Source organism: Cryptomeria japonica, chromosome 10 (genome assembly GCF_030272615.1).
Source record: "Cryptomeria japonica chromosome 10, Sugi_1.0, whole genome shotgun sequence".
Lineage (NCBI taxonomy): Eukaryota > Viridiplantae > Streptophyta > Pinopsida > Cupressales > Cupressaceae > Cryptomeria > Cryptomeria japonica.
In genome coordinates, this window is record NC_081414.1 from 275,293,515 (window position 1) to 275,300,726 (window position 7,212).

The following is a 7,212-nucleotide window of genomic DNA, read 5'->3' on the forward strand; positions in this document are numbered from 1 at the left end:
TCATATGTTGTCATTTATGGCAACAAGATTCTACTAAAGTCATATACCGACACTAGGAGGCATTCACCAGAAGATACCGACTTTGGATTATCTAGGGTTACAACCAGCACCTACACCGACACCGGCATCCAGCACTTCAGGGAAGTCAACATCAAGGAAGTTTTATTTGTAAAATTATTTTGTAATTATTGTACAAGGCCGGCATTGTATATCTTTTGTATTGTAAGCTGACATAAGGCATATTGTTTGTAAAGGGTATATAGGTCAATTTGTTAGGTCATTATGATGTGATGTGATATGGCAGATTATGGATTATGTAGATGGAATAGGAGAATATATAACTATGTAATGCGAAGAATATGTATGTAGATCATTTGTACGTGAATGTTATGTCATGCAATGATTTGTAGATGGTCTGTAAGACATTCTTGGAGGAAAGAAGATACTAGTAGAAGTGTTGAGGGTTTATGAACCGATACAGAGAAAAGCTATAACCATAACTCTTTTTGGCATTGCAGATGCATTTTGTGAGTTCATTATTATTGTTTTACTTCAGTAGAAGCTTGTAGTCAGTGAGACTCTTTAGTGATGAGCAGTGTGCACTAGGCAGTGTGCCTTCCTACATGTGCAGGCCCCCTCTCTATGTAATATCTTTCATATGGCCAGTGATTTAGTATTGTGGGTCACAAATCCCACCATGTATTTTCCTCTTTGAGTTTTTCCACGTATTAATTTTGTGTGTTATGGTGTTCATTCATGTGGATGGTTTATTTGCTTCAAGTTATATGTTTATTCATTTACTGGTTTATATGTGTATGTTATAAAAGCATTAAATCTTATCTTACCAACAGAACACTGATTCAGCCCCCCCCCCCCCCCTCTGAGTGTTCTTGGATCCCAACATTTTGGGGCAGGACCCTTCCTAGGGTTGCATTATTGGTTATGCCGCAAGCGGTAAATTCCCTCGATGTCATCGTGTGACGAAAATTAGATCCACTAACATGTGTTTAAGGGGGCATTCATCCTCTCATTTCCATAGTTGGATAAGTGGGAAAATCACAAGCGATCAAGCATTCAAGAGCATTCAAGCATTCAAGAATTATTTTCCACCATTAAGCATTCTCAAGTCTCCCTTCAAGGCTAGGTGTTGCATTCAAGTCAAGGATTCAGCCATTGAAGAGGAGATTGATTTCAACATACAATTCCACACAAGCATTTCTATCAACATTGCTACCACAACCTTGAGGTGATTTAGAATTTAGTCTTCCATTTACATCTACTTGCAAGTACTTTCTTTCATTACTTGGTTAATTCCAAAACTGGGGTTTGACCTAAAGGAAAACCCCTAATCCCAACCCATTTTCCTCTCTTTTCTATGTGTAGGTTGCTGGTGCAGAACTGTACTATCAAATTCAGGCTCCATTTGTAGAGACGGAAAAACCCTTTTCGTTGCATGGATTTTTCGGAGGATCGTGTACATTCTGGCCACAATCCAGGCAAATTTTCCTCAAATTCATAGGGTGACTTTGTCTTGACATTTTATTGACAGATCCAGGTGCACAACTTCATCCCATATTCTGATCTCAAGTTATAATCAGTTCTTTGTCACTTTTGCACTACATAATCAATTTTCTTTCCATTTCAAACAAGGAAGAGGGGATCAACTTAACATCTCCAATTCATTTAGAAGTCAATCTACCATCTTCATGTGGAGAGATTGAATCTAGTGAATTATCCTCTCCTCTTCCTAATGTAACATGGTGAAAAGTGCTTGAATGGTAATGAATAGCAAAACTCTCATCTCTCTTTGAGGGAAAGGGTAGTTTCCTTATTGATCTACCATTCACCATTTTTCCACAATCACAGTAAGATGATGTGTGTCCCTATGTATATAACTTTGATATTGGATAGACATGTTTTTACCTACCCACATTTATTTGTTTACCTTGGATTAAGTATTTGTCCATATCGTTGGTTCTATAGGTAAATGTGTAATATGAGTCAAAAAAGATTTCACAATTTAGGCTATGAATCCACTTATTTCAACACCTCACATTAAAAGGGAGAATTAACTCCAGAGATCCAACCATAATTCTATTAGGAAAAGGGATCCATACAAATTGAATTCTACTCCCTTTTTTATTTTAGTTGAGGGTGCTTAAGCGATTTGAAATTAAATGCTAGATCTAGGTTTAAAGATAGGAATTTGACATAAAATGACATAAATAGCAAGCTATAGGTAAAATATGCAGACATGGAGCTAGATTTGGGGAGAAGGAAGAGAGAATAACTTGTTCCTAAAAATTTAGCTTAAAAGTGTTGGACTAGGATGGGAAAATTGACCTAGCCCCCAAATATCATGTGTAGACAAACAATAAACTTTTAGAATTAGAATGTCACTCAAAACCTATTCACCAAAGCTCATAAAAAATTCAAGAGATTGGTATGCAAAAATCGATGTGGTCCTCTAATTTTGTTTCAACAAAAGTTAGATATAATCATCATCAAATTCTCTGCCGAAATCTCCATCTATAGCTCCTAAAGTTGTTGCCTACACACATAAAGGGGGGAGTGTTGTTGATAGGGGTTTTCTTTAGATCAAACCCTAGGTTTGGAATTAATCCTTGAATTGAATTAAATTAAACTTTAAATATTGGATTAATTTCTAAGTGATCAGAGATAACTTTAAGAAACCACCCCCGAGCAAAAGTGTAAAATCCAGGCGAATCAGACATTATTTTTTGGGGGAAATTTTCATATTGATGGAAAAAAAAAATTCATAATAGGGAAAAAACTTATTTTGTATTGGCGATTTTTTTCTAGGGTACGAAAATTCCATAAAATTCTAGTGAATAATACCTTGTTCTATGGGGAAAACATATATTGTAGGAGGCGAATATTTTTTTCATTTAAAGGAACAAATATATAATTGTATCGGTGAAAAATTTTATTCTGAAGGAAAAATTATTTAAGTGTATTGGCGATTTTTATCCACCACTTGAAAATTATTTAATTTGTTTGGCTAATACTTTCTTATTTATGAAAAAATATATATTTTATTGGCGATTTCATGAATTCATTGCCATTAATAGACAAGCCACATCACATCACATCAGTACATCACATTGAGTCTAGATTTTGCATGATGTATCGATAAGCGTGACCTCTTTGACATGTGAAGGGTGACACATACCTAAAATCCATGAATGATATTAAACCATTAAATGATCGTAGATCAATGGCTGAAGTTTTATTTCGCCCCAATTTTCTGAAGAGAACATAGTTCACCATAAAGTGCCAAGAAGGGAATTGGATTCAATAGACACGTATGAAATGTCTCGATCGATAATGTTGTTCATTTAATATATGTCTAGTTACTAACTGCAATCCACTCTATCCCCACGACTTCCAATGTGGTACTTGCCAACTTGGTACTGGTTTATAGTTGTTTCCAATTTTTCACACTAGTGCATTTATGGGAAAGATTTACAGAGATATACGAAAGATTTAAAAAAATTTAAAGGAATTAATTCGATTAGAGAGGTAATTATTACAATCAAGAGCTTAAGAGCTTAAACTATTTATATATGATCTCTACTTCTTCATCTTCAATTAGCCTTTTACATTTGGTAGATAAATCGTCAGATCTCATGGTATTTAAATTCTGCCTCTAGTTTAGGTCTATAGGCTCAGGTTGTTTAATTTGGTAATCTGATTTCTCAAGATGGACACTCCTATCAACTTGAGAAGCATTTATGCAGAGGACCAAAGGGCCTTTTTGGGCTCTGTTAAAGACCCAACCCTCCAATCAGTCTGCAAGAAGGTTGGTATGTTCACCAATGAGGGGGTGAGAATGTTCTTGGGCAGAGATTTTCTGCGTAATGAAAATAGATAGCATGTTAACACAAACATTACATCCTAGTTCTTGGCATCTCTTTTGGACCTCAGAGGAGACAAGGTGGATATGTTGATGTTGTTAAGGAAGGTTTTTAAAGAACACTTCCTTGGAGATGGCATTACCTGTTGTCTGTTGGCATATGCACACTCTAATGAGACATTGTAGGTGATTGAAGGTTTTGTCATTAATGGCAACCTTACAATCCTATGACACCGGCAAGGCATTCCACCGGCACTAGTAAGATCAGACTCTACACCAGCACTTAGATCACCGGCACTGGCAGTGAAAGGAAGCATACTGGCACAGAGGCCAACAGGATTTCTGTTGTAATATATTTTGTTTATTATTGTAAAATCATTGTAAGCCGACTTGGAAAGTTGTAAAATGACTCTTATATAAGAGAGATCATTGTAGAACATTTTGTGAAAGTAAGAGGAATGTAATTAAGTGAAATAAGGCAGACCTATTATGCGAATTATAGGTTAAGGGTTTATGTAAGAAGCAAAGCAGAAACCGGTACTGGATCTGGCATTATAGATGCTACTTTGAAGCAGTACAAGACACTGGATTTATATAATCCATTTTGTAAGTCAGTGAGACTTCCTATTTTGTATTAATATGCTCTACATGTTTTAAGTTAAGAAAATCATATTACCGGTTAGATACCGATTCACCCCCCCCTCTCAGTATCTGTGGGAATCCTAACAATTGGTATCAGAGCTTGGTCCTCTATTTACAAAAGCCTAACAGCTTGAGGAAGATCTTGACACCGGTAGAGATGGAAAACTTGATGAAGCAACTTGAAGGAGCTCTCTCAGACTATGATGCAGAAAAATTGAAAAATATCAAACTTGAAGATGATCTAAAGGCTGCTCAGGATATTATTCAAGAACTTCAAGAAAATCTTACTATTTCAAGAAACAAGAGAAGAGAAATTTGTGAAAAGATGCAAAATGAGAATGATGAAAAAGAAACTCTTAATGATATGATAAACAAGCTAAAACAAGAGAACATGACAACAAAGAATGAGATGCAGGATATGACTATGAGATTTTGTAAAGAAATTGAAGATAGAAAGAAGAATGAAGAAGATTTGACTAGAAGACTAAGTGATGCTACAAATGAAAACACAAGACTCGGTTATGAAAATGATTTGTTGAAGACAGATCTAATGCACACTCAAAATGACTCAAATAAACTGATGAGGCAAAAAGAAGTCTTAGAAAGAGAACTAAATACTGCAAATCAACATAAAGAGAAATTCAAGAAAAGCTCAGAAGAACTTGGTAACTTACTAAAAAATCAAAAACCTAAAGGTGACACTTGTGGAATTGGCTTTGAAGTTGGTGAAAGCTCTGGTACTGCAAACACACAAGATCATAGTAAATCAGTAAGGCAACCTACTACTTATAAATTTAATGGAAAATGCTTTAACTGTAACAAGTATGGTCATAAAAAAAATCAATGTAGATCTAGAAATTATCAGAATACCAATGCACCCACCGGTCAATCTTCAAAATGCAACAAAGTTGGTCATAATTCTGAGAATTACAGAATGAATGTAAGATGTCATATTTGTGGAAGATTTGGACACTTATCTAATCAATGCAGAACACAAACCGGCATAGGTTATAGAAAGGCTATTCAGAAAAATAATGTGACTTGTTATGCTTGTAACAAGATTGGACATATTGCAAAATTCTACAGAAGTAAGGCACCACCGGTAGATAACAAAGGTTCTAGTTGTAAGGTAAAGAAAAAGTTGAAGAGGTTAAGCAAGAATTTTCAAAACAATGGATCAGGAAATCAGAACTGAATGTGGATAGGAATACTCCTCCATCGGTAGAACCAAGCAACACTCCACCGGTAGGACAAAGTAGCACTCCACCGACAGAACAAAGTAGCACTCCACCGGCAGGAGTCTCTTCATCAAATTGAAGAAATTTCCTTGAGGGTTTGGCAATCAATGAGACATATGCTATTATTCCCTCAGTTGATGGTAAGAAGTTGAATTTACTTCCATACCGGCAGATATGTTAAGTGATTACTTAACCGGCATGCATTAAATGTGGTAGTTGATAGTTTGACATTATAAATTAATGTTTTTGGCTCCATTTCACTTCACTGAGCATTCAAACATTCAAAGAGCGTGAAATTTCCAGAGCTAAGGCATTTCGAGCAAAGAGGCAAAGCATTTTAGCAATCAATCTTTCCAAAGGCAGAAAAAGGTATTTATAATCATGGCATCTTCTTTTGTACTTGAATTCATAGCAAACCCTACTGTACTCAAGGTAATCAAATGCCCTAGGCCCGTATTTCAGTTAGTTCCTGAGATAGCTAAAAAGGATGATAATGTAGGTGCATTTTCCCAAATCCCAAAAGGAGTTGTTTTTGCAGAAGACCCTAGAATTTATATCCATTGCCATATAGAAGAATTAGGAGATGAAGAAATCAAAAACATGTAAAAAACTGTCATATGTGATGACTCCAGAAATGTAAAACTTGAACACAAAATTGTTGAAACCCTAGGATTCACTGAGATCCTCTGCATTCCAGACTTTCCTAAGGAAGTGATAAGGATAGTATTGAGCAGGGTACATGGTGAATTCTTTTGGTTAGATTCAATTCATAAAATTACCAAGGAAGCTATGAAAGTTGTAACAGGGTTACCTTCCACCGGTAACAGACCAGACAAGACAAAGAAGGTCTTAAATGACCTGGTAATGAACCTAATAGGTGCAACATCCGACAAAAGGTCCTTAAGGGTTAATGATGTAACTGACATAAATGTAAGATTCATTAGCATGACTCTAGGTTACAAAACAACACATGCAAACCGACTTAACTCAGTTTCCAGTTTATGCATAAAAAGTGCACATGATATGGTAAAAGAGAATGTGAAAATTGATGTATGTGAATGGTTAAAGGATGAATTGATTGACAATTTAGGAAAGATCAAGAAGGATAAGAAAGGAACATTTAGATTTGGCAACTTACTTGTATGCTTAATACTACATATAACCAAATAGGTGCCCGGTATAGGTATCAAGAACCTTGGATTTGACATACCGGTAGGGAAACAATTATCAGACTTGTTCAACAACATGGGTGAAAGCAAACAAAAGAATATTGATGAGTATTTTCAAGAACTAAAGGCCAGAATGAACAAAAGAGTCAGACTATCATAGGAAATTGTTAACAAATACAAAGATGATATATGTTTTGTGATTAAAAAGGATGAGATCTGGATGGAAGCAGTTATCCCAAGAACAATTTGGGTTACTGAGATGGGTTATGAGACCGATGATCACATC